Source organism: Melozone crissalis, unplaced genomic scaffold, assembly GCF_028551555.1.
Source record: "Melozone crissalis strain CALT ecotype California unplaced genomic scaffold, PUWL_Pcris_2 ptg000081l_1, whole genome shotgun sequence".
NCBI lineage: Eukaryota > Metazoa > Chordata > Aves > Passeriformes > Passerellidae > Melozone > Melozone crissalis.
The window spans coordinates 9,644,392-9,661,528 of record NW_026535858.1 but is presented as its reverse complement, the minus strand read 5'-3'; the positions used below and the strand labels follow the sequence as shown (position 1 = coordinate 9,661,528).

At 40.5% G+C, this 17,137-nt stretch overlaps 1 protein-coding gene across 3 annotated transcripts in view; it reads left to right on the top strand.

Annotated features, from left to right (window-relative positions):
• The window catches only part of MACROD2 (mono-ADP ribosylhydrolase 2), an 849,661-nt gene that overhangs the window by 112,961 nt on the left and 719,563 nt on the right, over nucleotides 1-17,137 (top strand). The gene's annotated exons all lie outside the window — the stretch shown is intronic.

Below are 17,137 nucleotides of genomic sequence, written 5' to 3'. Positions count from 1 at the left end.
AGTCCCTGGGGATTTGTCCTAAAGTTTCTGCCCTTCAAACGCAAGCAGAAATTTATGGTCGTTAAAGGGCAAAGTAGAAAACGTCTTCCCCAGGCGTTTTTTCATCAAACCCAATTTCCTTTACCTGTAGCATTAGGTTTGGCAGATGAGGTTGATGTTTATTGCTTTGGTTTTTTAAAAAATCCCCATTAAACGGGATGTCTCTCCCAGCAGACAGCTGCTGCGTTCACGAGCATCCCATTCTCTTCATTGGCCATGCACAAGTGATCTTGGCCACCTAATGCAGGGCATTGACCAGCCTGTTCTCCAGCACACAGCCTGTATGTGGGGGAAGGCAAACTCCTGAAAACTGGCTCTGCTCATCCCAGTTATCCTCCAGTTGCACGTTTTGCTGGTATCAGAAGACTACAAGACCAAGCTCCATTAATTTCAAAGGGAGCTCAAATTCTGTAAATCCTGTAGAAACTGCCACGTAGGTGCACCTCCTGTGTAAAGTTTGAATACTTTAATGGCTGTTGATCTCTTTTGTCAAAAACAAAACCAGACAGAAGTGTCAAACTCATCCTTCTCAAGAGGATTTTAATAAATTTTTGAATGCTGCTTGATTGACTTGATACTTAGATATATGAAATGTTATATACGTGCTGTATTTATTCCACTAATTAAAAAAAAAATGGCTTGATTTTCCTTTAAAGGAAGGAAAAGGATTTTTGCGCTGCCACTTCAATTCTAATCTTTCCCTGAGGAGAGCAAAAACTAATAATAAATTGACTTCAGGTTAAGGTGCAATTGTCTGTATTGATAATCCTGGCAGTGAGCTGTGCCCTGACCAGCTCAGAATAATCATCTGTATTGCATATTCATCTTAATGCACTTCTAGCACATTACAGGCATATGGATACATGTGTGCATGTATTACATGAACATATCATATATCTGGTGCTACAGCATGCTCCTCTCTCATCATGTGGGACAGAATAGTAGGCTCTGGAAATGCTAAGACTTGGGAAATGTTGCACCTATCCTGTTGCTTTTTTTTTTTTTTTTTTTAAACTGAGATTCCTTTAAGGTTATAGTAGTATTTTTCAAAAACGTTGTGTGTTTGGTATTTCTCAAGCTGTATTACGTAACAGATTCCAGGGTTATGTTGCTGTGCCATGTTGCTAAGCCTTTGCACAGATCTGTGGGATGCTTATAAAAGATGTATATGGTACTCATCCAGCTATCTCTCAGCCTAATTCCAAGGCTGGCCCAGTGCTTATGGCACTGGTTAGAAATTACAGTACATGTTCCTAGAGAATTCCAAAGAGCATGTGAAAAATTATTACATTTCACCAGATCACAGCTGCTCTGGAGTACTAAAAGGTCTTTATTTTGCTGTTGCAAACAGATTTTTTACTGTATTATTTTATGTAAACTCCATAAATATACTTCTTCAGAAGGTGGGTAGCTTTTAAAATGCTCTCCACAAAAAAATCTCTTGTACATGGATATCTTGACCACGTTCTCCATGTTTTACTTAAAATGTAGGAATTCAAGGTGTCTTCAGTTCCAAGAGAATGGAGAAGTTCTGTTAATAAGGATGGAGTTACTCATATGTTGGGAATAAAAATATGAATATTTAACACACAGGCATGTGTGTATATTCCTAGGCGTGTCAAAGCCTAGGAATATAATGAGATATTTTAATTGAATTTTTAAGTTAAAATAATGTTTTACCTGTATTTTGTTTATAGAATTAATTAATGCTCATGACACTGAGATTAAAGTTCTTGTCAGACCTACAGGGAAATTACCTTTTGGAAGACACAGTAATCTTGTTAATGCTTCATGGGCTGAGAGGGTTTAAAAGATGTCGGGTGGGAAATTCAGAGTACTCACACTACATAATGTGTTTCACAGAATTTTATGCAGGTTTATAACATGCTCTTGTAAGGTGCTATTAGGTTAATGTGGAAATGATGATGCCTGTTTTTTTTTTCTCCTAAGCATCCTGTTGGTGTGATAAGAATTGAAGTTCTGGGAACTCCCTGAGCCAAGGGTTGACCTGAATGACTCTCCCTGTGACTTGACAGGATTTCTGGATATGCTTTGTCCTGCTGTAGATCAGGTTCCAGTCATATACATTTCCAGGCAGGACATTTATGAAATATTGAGAAACCAAACACCTTGACTGGGAAGTGAAATTGAATCTGCGATCACTCATCCTCAGTGAAGGAGAGGGCTGGCTGTCTTCAAGAATCAAAACTGAACCCTTGCTTTGTTGAGCATCTCAAGGACAGGTTTCTGTCAGATAAAGCTGAGAGTAATAGTTTGATATTCAGTGGAATAAGCTGAAATGAATGTTAGTGGGTTTTAGCTTCAGGCTTCTATGAGGTTATATTGATTTTCCAAAGCAAGCTGTCCCAAATCCAAGTTAGGCATAGGCTGATTTGTGGAGACATGTAAGGAGAGAGGACACTGAAATATGAACTTCAGTATGATGCACATCCTGAAAGGTTTCCTGATATTCACTAAGTAGTGTTTCTCAGCAAATGCATATTGCATTTTGTATTAGACTTCAGTCTTTAAATGATCAGAACCATTTCAGAATTAAAATCCAGTTTTGGATATATTCCTTCCAAGTACAAATGTCTGTCAAATTCAGCTTTCAGCACTGTGTATGTACATGGAGTACCTTGTCAAAGTTGGTGCAGCAGCTCTGTATCAAATGTGTCAAAAATGGGAGTGTAATCATGCAAGACAGTCCACAGCAGAGCTAGAGAGGTATGAAGAGTCAAAAACTAAATACTTATTTAAAAGTAGGTGGGCTCAAGTGTGCTTCTTTCTTTTCCCCTGCGAGAGGAATGTGAGAGGTAATAGTTGTTACTGTGGTTATTTTGTCTTTCTGTCAAGGCCAGGAGGTTAGACCACTGCACCTGTATTTTCTGCCATTCCTCCCTCTTCTCTACAGGCTTTCTCCCCATTCTTCTTTCCAGCTCTCCTAAACAGCCCCAGGGAAAAGCCCTGTCAACTCAGAAACACTCGTGATGCAATCACATCTGTATTTTCCCTAAGGCAGATAAACAGCTTTGCTTGTGAGATCATGTGCTATGGATAGCAAAATTAAGTAACTTAATAGGGTACTTGAAATTGCAAAGCCTTTGAGTGAGGTATTTATTTTTTATTATTTACAGGATATATTGCAGTGGGTAAAGAAAGCTGACTCCGTAAAGTCCATTCCAGGAAAGTTTGCTCCTAATGCTCAAAGTGAATATTTGTATTTAAAAAGCAATTTCCTCTGTTTGTTAGATGTCAAACCATGAAGCCACCATGACAACATTTTTAGGAGAAACAGTGTTAACTCCTTTGCAGCTATGAAGAACATGGAGTTTTTCCTTGCTTACTTGACAAAGTAAGCAATGCTGTCAGAACACAAGAGACTTTCCTTTTGCTTGATGTGGCTTTGAAAGTGTGTTAAAGGCAGGAAAAATAGTGTTCCTCCAAAACAACCTTGAAAACCTTAGCTGAGATTGTTAGTAATGTCTAGTGTGTGTGAGGAAGAATCCTGTGAAGGAAAAAACCTGCTGTTCTGCCCTCAGGGTAGTTCTGCATTTGCAAATTCACATTTTTATGGATGAGGCCTATACTGAGCTGAACAAAGTGGTAAATGCATTTTTACACCTGCCTCTATAAAAAGGGCTCCAGTAGTACAGAAATAAATTAAAAAAAAAAACTGAAGAAAAAACCAACCTGAAACCTTCTGAAATGGCAGGGAAAAAAATTGGTGCAATTTTGGTCTTGGACTCTTTCTTGGAGCTTTGTTGCTGCTTATGCAAGAGTTGCCCAGAGCCGGCCTTTGAGGATAGAGGGATATGCAAGGCAAGGGTGATTTGGGGCTTGCTAAGAAGGGGCTTGGGGTGGATGACTCCTTTCTGTCCATGTTCCTGTTCTGTCTGTTAATGTTGGAACTCATTGCTGCTCCTGCTGGTGCCTGTTTAGACACTGGTCAGACAATCAGTTGGGCAAAATTCATGTTTCTCATTTTATATTCATAACCAGTTTTTATAAATCATAGTTCTTCACAAGTTTGTTCTGAAAGCTTGAAAAGTCACATGTTTTCTCCAAGTCTATTTGCAGGCCACGAAAATAGTTCTTCTGGTCCTTTCTCTTTGTTTTTACTTCCTGATGGCCCCAGAGGATTTTCCGCCTTTGTCTCCACCACTTAGCCGCCCTCTGCCCGGCTTTTTGCATATGCCCTGCCTCTCACCCACCTCCTCTTCCCCTCCTCCTGCAATGCCCAACAGTTGTTTCTCCACACATCAACCCACATGGGAACATTCACATTCCAGCTTTTTTTGCATTGTGCATTTTTTTGTGCCTTGATCTTATGCCGAGAGAAGCTGCTTCTGTTGAACTCTTTTCTCTCCCTTATTGTCCTTCTTTGGCCCCTTTTACATGTTAGAGAGCTTCCTATTTTCTTTCCTCCTCCTATTAGTTGAGCAGTCTCGCTTAGGTCTAATCTGGTAAAATTACAGTGGCTAAGTTTCTGCACTTTGTATGAGTTCCCCAATTTGAATATTTAGCATTCCTGGTAAACTCAAAGCAAGTGTATGGGGATACAGTGCTGCTGAAGGCATTAGGTGGTGATCTGTAATCTCTGCAAAAATGTACACCCCCTGCTTTGCAGGCAAATGGAAGCATTAGCACATTTATTTTGGCCAAATGCACCACCCTAGTTGTTTGTGTCTAGTCTGTGTTAACATCTAGCAATGAGCCGGAGTCTGTGCATTTGCTGATTTGCTTGTGTAATACCTGGGTTTGAAATTACGAAAGGCTGTGCCAGTGTTGAATATATGAATAACTCAGAAGTGTTTATTCTCAGGAAGGACTAAGTTTACATTGTCTGAACAGATTTATTTAGTCGTGAGCAGGGGTTATTATTCTGTCTTCCTCTGTTCAGCAAGAGAGGCTGTTTCAGGAATGGCTTTGTACAACAGCAGTTAATGGGGTTGGCAGAAAGTTATGGGTTGGTATGGTCATTAAAAGTGAGTTAACAGGAATTTTTAAATTTCCCTGGCCATGAGAAACATAGTGATGAAATTCTGACCCAGGAAAAGGACACACAGGCAGAATCTTTATCTTAGTTGAGAAGACAAGTAAGTTTTGTACAAGGCTCAACCCCACCAGCACCATCTGTGTGAATTGGTGTGGGCGCTGGCGTGTTTTCAGCATCTGCTGGCTGAATGTGCTGTGGAAAGATCCTTGAAGCTAAACAGAAAAAAAGCAGTTGTAAGGCATATGTGTGTGTTCTTTCACATTTCCTTTCCTACTCGTACATCATTAATGGTGATTTTACTTACCCATTAAATTTTGTTTAGAATTTCCCTCGTGTGCAAAGGAGATCTCATTCCTAAAGCACTGGCATGCTCAGCAGAGGCATCCTATTTCCTTTGAGTCTCAGAAGCACATTCTAGTTGGAGAGTTTCCCAGGTACTCCTTGAGCAATCCCTGTTCAGTCTTCACCCAGTGCCAACACCTAGAATGACAGGGGACACTGAGGAGTGAGAAGCTCTCCCCTACCAGCTGTCTGCCCAGAACCTTCTGGTAAGCAGGGAAGTGAGGAGAAGGCCTGAGACCTGGGAATTACTTTGAGCAGGTGATGGACATGCATTATTTACTGGGTATGACTTGCTGCTACTGAGGATGAAGTTTGTTGAAGTGGTAAGAGGCTGAATTTTCATGGGAATCGGAATCTGAAATTAATTTCAAGCTTCGTATCTGGAGCAGTGTTCCTCATTTACTTTTTTTTGTTCTCCCTTCCTTAATCCATCTTTAATCTCCTTCCTCAAAGGTTTTGTTCTTTGGCCTTTGGTGCACACACACTAATTGCTGCTGCCAATCCCAAGGCCTTGGGGGAAGTGTTGGGAATCCTAAAGAGAGGTAACCTGTAGGAACCCATAAGAGACCTTCAGCTCTGTGACTCAGGAGAGCAAAGCCATTTGGCTGACCTGGATGTGGCTGTGTGTGATGTGCAGCACGTAAGATAGTTGACTTGCCTGAGAAGGTGACAACAGCAGGTCTGTTAGTGAAGAAGAGAGTCTGACTTTTTCTTTGAGTTCCTTGTTTCTCCTCTCACCTTACAAGTAAGAAAACCAAACTCCTGCCTTTCACATAGACAGCTGAGCATGTTTTTGTCTCCCCTAAGAATGGTCTACACTGTATAGCTTTGTATCCAATTCATTGGTGGGAAAAAAGATTTTCAAAGCTGCTTTATCATCACTCTTTCACCTGCTTCTCCACCTAAACCCCACTTCTCTTCACTGGAAGTTTGTGGCATTGATGCCAGAGGTTTTGTCTCCATTCCCTTCTGTAGAAAATGTCTTAGGCAGGTCTAGCTCTGCCAAGAGAGCAGGTTAAACACAAGGCCTGTAGCACAGTCATTACAGTCTAAGTGATGCCATGGGATAGAGAGATCAGTGATATACACTCTTGAGTGGTTTGGCTTTTCATTTCTTTGCTTGCTACTCTAGGTGGGTTTTAAAACCAGGATATAAATCTATTTCTAATCTTCAGGTATTTTGACAGAAACTCAGAGGTGCAAAACTCAGTTTTGCGCATTGCTCTGAAAGCAGAGCTGCGTAGTGATGGTATTGACAGGGCTAGCTGGACCCATGGTCTGAATCAAATATGGTCTGTCTGTAGTCCTAATTAAAGCATTACTGTATCTCTCCACATAAGCAGGCTTTCAGATACAGTAGAATTGTGAGAACTATTTAATTACCACTTAATGACAAAGAAAAAATAAAATCTTCATTTTAATGAGAGAAGCAGACAGAGTCCCTCATTAAAACTGGAGTGGTTCTTGACCTGTTCGATGATTCTTTAAAATCATGCATTTCTCAAACCATCAGCAGCCCAAACTAGTAGATCATTTATAGGTTTTGTTCACCTGATATGTACCTCAGCGTATCTTCAGGTAATAACCATGCAAGATGCTTGTTACAATAGCAACATAGTTTTGTACATAGAACCTCAAACCTTTTACAAATAAATTGACCACAGTACCCCCTGAGATGCAAAGTATGATTTTTGAAGGTGATGCTTGAAACATCTGCTTTTGTAGTTATAATGCACTGAAACCAGAAGTTTGCCTTGCAAATGCCCGCAAATGCAACACCCAGACTCCAAGAGAAGCTCAGGAAGAGCTGTTAACAGCTGCACTGGGAAATTACCTTCATATTTAAATATGAATGCATCTAAAAATAGCCCCAGTGAGAAATGAAAACTCCATTTGTTGTTAGCCTGCCTAGTATTTGTCTTTATTTCTAGTTGATGTTATTTTACATTATTGTTGGTGGATATAACAAAGCCTATTTCGTTTCTTGATCATTTTTTCCCGGGGGTTGTAGAGAGGTTCTGATTGCAATTGTAAATTCTTTAGCGAACAAGTCGTGATTGCTATGGATTGTTCAGCCACAATCATTTTGAGCCTGTGCCGGGTCAGCTCTGTGCTCTGTGCTAACAGTGAAGCCTAGAAGCACATAACAGAAGGGATTCAGGTTATTGAGTTCAGGTCCTCAATACTCCAGGCAAGAGCATCTAAAAATGGGTTTGCGCAGTGCATCTGGTTGGCTGCTGCCGCCGAGGGCAGCCCCATCTCCGCTTCTGTATCAGCTTGTGTTTGGCCAGGCCTTTAGTCAGCTCAGCTGCCAAAAATGCAGACTTCCTCCCAGAATGAAACATGTCCTGGTGGTGCTGCTTTTCTGTGCAGCTTATGATGGAGCCAGACAAGTGCTGGTGCCTGTGGGACCATCCTGTTCCTCTGCACTTTGGTTGTTGGGTCCAGCGTGCTGCACTGTGGAGCTGAAGGTGGCTTTTGTGGTCAGCTTTCAATGTGCTGCAGGTATGCTTTTCAGAGAGGTGAAAAGTCAAGTTCTAAGCCTCATTAGGGGCTCTATTCAGTCTCCATGGATTTAATGGAAACTTTCTGTGTATGTATGCATGGAACAGTTTCAAGTCAAATCCATGCACTCGAAGAGCAGATGAGCCAGCTCTGAATGACAGCCAGTCACACTGCACGTCACAAATTGCTGCTGGCTCAGTTTCACTTATTTGTTTATTTACTTCACCGTTCTGAGCTGCCTGCAAAACAACTGCAAAGCCCTGCTGCCTGCTAGTTATGGTGTTCCACCCACCATTGCCCTTCCAAGCTGACTTCAGTGCTGCATCTGTGAACTTCTGCCTTAGAGGTCTCATACAGCCTTGTTCATAGCAAACGTACAAGTTTGGCATATGCAGCTGTCAAATTTCTTACTGTTTATGTCGCCTGTCATATTACTACAAAAATATTTTTCTTCTTTGCTTTTCAATTTCTGAAACTAAAGAGAAATACTCATCTCTTTCTGTAACCTGTAATTCTACATCTACTGTATTTTTAATAACAATAGATGCCATAACATACTGTGGCTGTTAGTGTGGAATTACTTTGTTGTTTTCCCGATGGTCTAAGGATTTTAATATGTTGGCCAAATGCCTCATTGAAAGGATTGTGGCATTGGCATGGAAACTGGCACTTTCATCAAATTGTGTGGCAGCTGTTCATTTTGTCATGACTGTAGCAACCCTTTGCTCTCGCAGTGTGGTGCTTGCGTTACTTAAGGTTTCAAGTAGAAGCAGTCTCATGTAACTATTGATGAAATGTGCAGAGCTTATTCTGGGAGTCCCTGAGCAGTGGGTGCTGCCAAAGACAGGGCAGGATCTCTTCACTCTTGCGACCAGTGACTCGAGGAAATGGAATTAAGCTGAGTTAGGGGAGGTTTAGGTTCAATATCAGGAAGGGATTTTTTACCCACAGGGTGGGTGTGTGCTTAACAGGCTCCCCAGGGAAGTGGTTAAGCCTGACAGAGCTCCAGAAACATTTGCACAATGCTCTTAGACATATGGTGGGATTCTTGGGATGTACTGTGCAGGGCCAGGAATTGGGCTCAATGATCCTGATGGGTCCCTTCAAACTCAGCATATTCTGTTATTCTATGATTATTAATCCTATGTAGCCAGCTTTGAAATCTACCTGTGTTCTCATCCTAGGGTGGTTTGGGTCCGTTCCCTTCTTAGAGATGAAGAGAAGTTACCAGCATTGATCATTAGCTGCTTTTGGAGTGCCTGCTGGGAAAACATCCCTGTACCTCTATAAACCCAGGAATGCCGTGCAGAAAAGCAGGGAATGTCAATTTGTCCTTTGCTATGGTACTCCAGTCTGTAGAATGCTGTGTACTAGCTAAACATATTTACATAAGCTTGGCCAGAGAGTCAGGAGGACATGGTAGGGATTTGCATTTTCATTTCGGTGAGCAGAGACGTTGCTGTGTTGTGTTTGTGGCAGAGAGCAGAGGTAGATGGGAATGAGGGAGCCGTGGCAGCCAAAGCAGGAGTCATTTACCAGAGGAACGATGAGGCATCACTCTAACAGGCACTGACCTGTTGCTGGCCTGTGAAGGGCTGTACCTTTCCACTTTGAAGCTCTACAAGTTTAATAGCTTTAACCCAAAGGCTTTCAGAATTCTGTTGGATATCCTTATAATACCGTAGATGGCTTTGCATACGTATTTTTTATTTCATCTCATGGCAGTGATATGCTGCCTGGATTATAGACATCTTTTTGAAATTGCTAATTAAAATTCCTTTAAAGTTTTTGGATTTGCAGGCTGAGCTGTCTCCTGTATTGTTTCAAAAGTGGGTTTTATAAATTTTGTAGGCATTAGTGTGTTGTTTAGAAAACAGATGTTATTTGATATCTTCAAGTCATCTGACTTTTTCTGGGTAAGAGGGAGAGCACTGCAGACAAAGAGGAATTTTAAAACCTGGGCTCTCAATTTGTGTGTCCTGTGGCCTGCCAGCTCTTCTACCTTTTTCTGGATGGCTTAGTCATCCATCCAGTTAGTGGTGAGTCTGCTTTAATGTAGGCACTTGAGGCCTGGGTTTTGGGTCTGTTATTTGAAGTGGAGTTCACAGCATTTTAAATTTTAAAACCATTACTTTGTAATAGTATATTGCAGTGATCTGCAGCAGAGAAAACAAATTGGTTAGTACAGGAGTAAATAATCTCCTAGAATAAGGAAAAAAACCCAACATATAGAAGATTGAAGGAAATATTTTATGGCTTCTAGAAGTTTTTTTATAATCAAATGTGACTGCTTTCCTCTCTGTCTGTTCTCTGCACACACATGCACATACATATTTTCCTTACATTCCAAATGTTTCTGATCAGAGCAGCTAGTTGCAGGCACAAAGTCTGTTAGGAAAATATCAGTCCTAGAAAGAGCAGCTATTGAAAGATTAGACGTGACTGAAAACAAAATCTTGTAGAAGAATTTCTAATGTAATTGTAACATAATTTGTTGCTGCTTTTGCTCTGCTGTGGCATGATTAAGTACTGAATTTGAATCAGCTTTTAAAAGAAAATGCTTACTTTCATTCCACAGCACAATTGGCAACTAAATAAAAGTTCAGACTGGATTTTTTTTTTCCAGCCCTCTTTTCACAGAGAAAGAGAAATGTACATAGGGTCTTTTGTATTTTGCAGAGGGGAAGTGTAGCACAATGGGCCCGTCGGAGGAAAGCAATTCCAATAATCAGTTTTCTGTACTACTTATTACAACTGGTCAGGACTGAGGTTTAATTAAATTTTAGGGATAAAGGACAATAGAGTGTGCTAAGGATGGTGAGTCAGCTTAAACTTAGAATTTCCTGGCTTTAATCCATTTCTGTGCCAACTCAGTAGTACTTCAATGTATGACTTCAGATGGGATTCTCTTGTATAGAAAGTAATAACTGTTGAGGTTTTGAAGTTTTCCAGGGTCTCCTTTTACTTCCAGAATAATTATTTGTTCATGTGTGGGTAATAGGAGTGTGGCACCTGGGAATGCCCCCCTTCAGTGCCAAGTTTCAGTGCTGTGGGTTTACACACTAAGTTGTCAAGTTTGTTAGTTTGTCACTGTTTTAAACAATGCTAAAATACAGTGATTTCAAAAGGTTAGTTTGTTTAGAGCAAATGTGTTTTGACTCTTAAATGTCTTGTATCAAGTTTAGAGAAAATGAAAATAACCTGGTGTGCCATTATGACATTTAGAGTGACCTTCTGTATAATGGGGCCCAAATAACCTCTTGGCACTATTTTTTGGTATCACAGCTGTCACAGGCACGGCTTCAAAAGACATCCTGTCTTCCAAGCTGGAGAGTCTGATGCATATCTTAAATATGAACTGTTGCATGCTTGTCCTCCAAACTGCCATCGCTGTTAAAACCTGTTCCAGTTTGTGATCTGCCTGGTGGCAGTGGCATTGGACATCCTCAGCAAGGCAAGAGTAATCCTTGTGATAAGAATTGTCACATATTCTGGGGTTTGAGGGCTGCAGGTAAATCACTCCTGCCTTGTTGTTGGATGTGCATATTAATTGCATTCTTCTGTTTGCCCACACTGAAACAAATTTTATAGGTTTTGAATTCCTTCTTTAGAGCTTTTCTAGTGCTTTTCTGGAGCCATTAACATTTTTTCCCCAAGATGGATACAGCTGCAGCAGTGATTGCTCAGTTTGTGCTCAACCAACAGCACAAATTCAGAATAAAAGAGAACTAAAGTTTGAATTCTTTATTGATGGCATTCACACTTTGGCATCATTTTAGCTACGCCTTTCTGTCAGACTCTCAGTCTACAGATCTTTTAAAACCAGTTGTGTAGAATTTTATTTTTCAGGCACATCTAGAGTATTAAAAAAAAAAAAGAAAAGCAGAATGGACTGTCTAGCAGGGTGCCTGGAATTTTGCTTTTTTATTCTTTAAGAGTCATAAGAAACTTGAGCTGGTACTTCTGCCCTGCACTGTACTTCTGTGCCAGGGTAATGCTTCTTAATGATCAAGTGCCACTGTTTTAGCATCCACTTACATAATTATTAGATAATTAAATAAAATATACTAGTAGTGGAGAACCCCAAAACACTATGTTGAGATATGTTTAATTCTCCTGCTTCAGAAACTTTCCTTTTCATGCTTTTTCCTTCACACACTTTATGCTTTTGTGGCTGATATACTCAGCTAAACTGGCATGTTATGAACAGTCTGTGCTGCACTTTTGCATTGCAATAGTTTTTCTTCAGTAATGATGTGAGAAATTTAAAAAACCCAACATAAATCAATACCCAACTTAGATCTTTTGTATCTATCTGCCTTTTAGCTGCTGTTATAGGATACATTTGTGGTCCTGCATGGTATGGGTTGGAATACCTAAAATTTGAAAAACGTTTAGGCTTAAAAAATATGTTTGCAATTAGTTAATTCTGATGTAGAATAATTTTATTGAATAAATTAGGAACTATAGTAAAATGGAGGAGACACCTATGAATTTTGCCAATGTATGATAAAAGTGAAAACTGCTTCACACTACCTAATTGTATAAACAGTGTTAGTAAGACTAATTTTATAGACTGTAAATATTTGGATTGGCATTTGTCATAGCATTTAGTTAGGACAAGCCCCTGTACTGTATTTATTCCCAGCCTAAGACATATGCTACTTTTACACAGATGTTCCAAATCAGTGTGTTCGGGCTGCTTATTCCCACCTACATTCATGAATCATTTGAAAAGGGAGGATGAAAAACACTGACAATTTTAGCAAATGCAATTCCAGAAACTCATTAATAAATAAGTTTCACACGCCCCCAAACCTTGAATTAACAATAAACCTTATATGAGGATGTGAAAATGATACCTACTGGCCATTTTTTCCCAGTGTTTGTGCTGTAAATGGTACAGGGAAGGCTGCTGAGTAACTTTGCTCAATGATGGGCTACATATTGCTTTTACAGAGACCAGTTTTCTACTTCAGACAACGAAAGCTCAAGATTTTGTTGTTTGGTTTTTTCCCTTAAATTCTAATTGCTGAAAAATTATTTCAGCTAGTTTTGCTTATCATATAACAATGAAGTTTTAGGGCAATTGACCTGCTGACCTTAATTCCCAGGAAACTGTCACATTTCTTCTTTATTCCTTTGTTCACCCTAACAATGTGACCCAAAATACTAGGGAGCTTTAAAGTTTCTCAGCGTAGTAAGGTCAAGCTTTAGTCGCCATAGTTACAGTTGAGCTCCGCGGGTCAGAGGGCAAACAGATTAATGATGTCAGACACATCTTTAAATGCTTCTTACACCGCTTGGCCGTGCGGTGAGCAGCTGAGCATATTTGAGATGACAAAGGCCTCCTTAAGTCTTGCTAATAGGAGGGTCTTGGGAGATGGCTGATGGAAGGGTCCCTTCCGCCGCGGCCGCCGTTCAATATCCAGCGCCGGTGGGCACTGGCGGCGGCTGCTACGCTTCACACTGTCAGAAGAATATTGCAGAGTGGATCAAGAGCTGCTGCTCCCTGTGCCTTTCGTTCTGGACATCCGATTCCTTTGTCCAGGATTCAGTCCAGTGGTTAAAAGGCTCAGAGAGGATGTAAAAGAGTAAGCTGGGAGAATGTATTGCTGTTCTCGATGAAAGACGCGCGCTTTCCTCTGCGGTGGTGAGGCGAAGCCAAGAGAGCTGTGGTTGGCGTGCCTGTTTCCTGGTAGTTATTAATAAAAGCCCTTCTTCATACATGTAATGGTCAGGTATTAATAACATATCTGCATTCTTCCTCTAGATAATGAAACTTTTTTAATTAAGAAGGGAAATATGGCTCACTTGATGACTTACATGGGTTCCTTGTGGAATAAGCCTTGGTTTGGTCTCATGTAGGCCATTTTTATCAGAATTCAACAAGACTAAATAGCTGCTTGATCATTTTACTTTATGAGCAAGAATGTTTTTTCTTTATACGATCATATTACTTGCACACCTGCACTATTGCACTTTTTTCAGAGAATGATGCATGTTGCACAAAAATGAGAAGCTCTGGGTGACTTGACGTTATTGCTATGGTAGTTAAAAAAAACCCCAAACCAATAACCCTACAAACCCTAGCAATGCACTTTCACATGCACTATATCCCAGTCTTCTGATTTTGAAATAACATCTGTGTGAAACATGAATTTATTCTTGAAATGGAAATCCAGCTAATGGCTTGTGTAAGTCTCCAAACTGAGTAAAAACTTTACAATGAATTATGGAAGCAGCATCAATATGTTTTATTATATGTGTACACTGTCCTTCATCAAAATGCATTATCAATTCATCATTGGGTAGTTGACAGCAGGAAAGTAGGAACTGTTGATATAAAAGTAATTTAGATGAAGAGGGGAGTGAGAGCCTTTCTGCAACAGTGTCCTGATGCTCCTGGATGGAAGAAGATTGTCAGTCCTGGGAAGGACTTGGTTGCCTGGTGCTGCATTACAGTCTTTGCTTGTGACTGGCAGAACTGTGGAGAGCTCTGTAGCATTTCCTCTTCAATCCACTGGAATTAATTGCAACAGAAGCATTTGGACACCCGGTGGTCAGCAAAATACATACTTATCTGTCAAGGCTTGTTATATTGGGCTGTATCAAGGGCATAACAAACAAATATTTATGTTCTTTCAGAGTCAATAATTAACATATTACTTGTGCCTCTGAAAGGTGCACTGTTAGCTTTTGGATAATTTTCATAAAGTTTTCTTATCCTTATATTTGACATTCAACAGATTCTGTTGCCTTCAGTCTGAAGTTCTGGGAGTGCAGTGTTGTCTTTATTCTAATACTAATGAAGAATAGACCACTCTAATCAAGTTTAAATATCTTTTCATTGTAGCTGTGAGGTGAAAGAAGAAGCTCCTTATTTTCCAGTATTACGTTTCCAGCCTTGTAGGATATATTATAGCCTCTTTCTCTGTAGATCTCTTTCCTTTGGCCAAGTGCAGTTTCCTTTTCTTCCTCAGAGCACTAATCTAGTACTTGAGAGTTAAGTGCTGCCCCTGTTTCTTGTGGTGCTCGTCTCCTCCAGTCCAAATTTTTTCACTGATCCTCACATCCTCCCCTGTGAGAGCTTGCTGCTTTTGCACCTACTTTTTCACCTGAAGTAAGTTTTGATTCCGTCAATGCACAGAGTCATCTGTGGAAAGTTTTGCATTGGAAAGGACCTTAACAATCATCCAGTTCCAGCCTCCTGCCATGGACAGGGACACTTTCCACTAGACTGGCTTGCTCAAAGCCCTATCCAGCCTGACCTTGAACAGTTCCAGGGATGGGTCATGCACATTGTCTCTGGACAGCCTATTTCAGTGCCACCTTCACAGTAAAGAATTTTTCCCTAATATCTAATGTCAACCTACTCGCTGTCAGTTTGGATCCATTCCCCCTTGTCCTGTCTCTCCATGCTCCTGTTAACAATCCCTCTCCATCTTTCTTGCAGACTCCTTTCAGGTACTGGGTATGTCACCCCTAAGCCTCCTGTTGTATAAATTCTTTCAAGCTTATTAGTGTTGTGGAAAATTTCATATGTCAGCTGCATCTAAGAAGTTAACTGATATTTTTGAAGAATATTTCTTCTAAAGAGTAGCTGAGTTTGTCTTGGTCTTGGGAAAACTGAGGAGTTCCATGTGTGTGGCACACCTGTATATAGTAAATACTGCAGCTGGGCCTGTGGCATGCAGTCAGAGTGGGAGAGGGGGTCTGACTGCACAAGAACTGGGGCAGAGCACCAGCAATTCATTTTATCAATAATAAATCATGGGTAGAGCACTGGTAAACGAGTGAGGCACTGCTGGTCCTTGTACAGGTGCCACACCAGGACTGGGAGAGCTGTTTTCAGACAAAGATATTCTCATCCAAGGTGAAAAAGCAGCTGCTGCAAACTTTCTGCAGGAAACTCTTCACTTGTTTCCTTACAGTTCTGTGCACCTTTCAGTTCTTAATCGGTAGAACAGCTCAGCTAAGGGATTTCTTAATGTGGCAGGTTCTGGACTGACAGCACTTGTATCCCCTGGGAGCTGTCAGATTCTGCTGCTGGGGTTGGATTTGCCTGTGATCATTCAATGATTAGTAATGACACTATTTCTGTGGTCATTATTTTGAGGGAATTTTATGTGATTGACAGAACCACATAATTAAGAAAGATGAAAAAAAAACCTCACCCCAAACTTTGAGCTAGCCAGCTCTCAAAATGTGCTTTGTGATGTGGGAAAACGTGTTTGTCATTCTGTACATGTGTTGATTTAGACATTGAGTATATAACTCAAGATCCCTTGGCTTCTAGAGCCGTATTGTGTGTGCTTTACTGGCCTGTTGGGATCATTAGGAACTGCATCTCAAATTGAATTATTGTTCTGTAATGCTGCAGCAGACAAAAGTTAGCCTCAGTTTCCATGTCCTAGTCATGAAGTGTATTAAAGGGGTTTGCATCTTAACAAATGGACGGTGATTCTCTACTGGATTCAGATATCATGAACTAATTGTAAACCTGATAAAACAAATGCTAGAAGAGTAAGAAATGTATTAGAATCTCTGGCTACAGATTTACATGCCGTATCTTTCCAAAAAACCCACCAAAATCAAGGAAATTTACCAATTTAATGGTGAGGTTTGCTAGGTTTTATTTTGTGCGTTTTGACAGATGTTGTAGCCACATGTTCTGATAGATTTTTTGTGTCCATTAAGCACTGATATCCTTCACTGGTTTCAGCTATGGCATGGGAGATGGCTGTGAGCATCTTTGCAAAAACTGCACAGAAATGGACTCCCTTTGTCCAGAGATCCCTTGGAATGACTGACAGCAGAGCTTGCTTTCCCTGCTCTGAACAGAGTCCTTTCATTTGCAGCCACTTTTAGGATAATTCCATGAATTTTCCTTGTGCTCCCTAGCATTGCCCCTCCACTTGTCCCTGTGCCTGAGCTTTCATTCCTGGTGAAACTCAAGGCACTGTTACTGGCCCACGTCTTTCCCTATCTGAAACTAATTCTTCTTCCTGATGGTCTTGAGGGCAGCCTGTGCTAGTCACATCAAAGGTCTGGTTTCTTTCAGGGCAGTACTTGATAGGGATGGAAATTTCCACAATCCTCTCCTGATGTTAATAGAGGAGCTCTGATTTATGAGAGATATAATTCTTCCAGTTTTAACTTTTACAATTCATGAAGCTGCTCGTGTCTGGGGTTATTATTAGATTAGGTATCCATTTTCTTAATAAAAAACGTGGATAAGTGGAGGCTCAA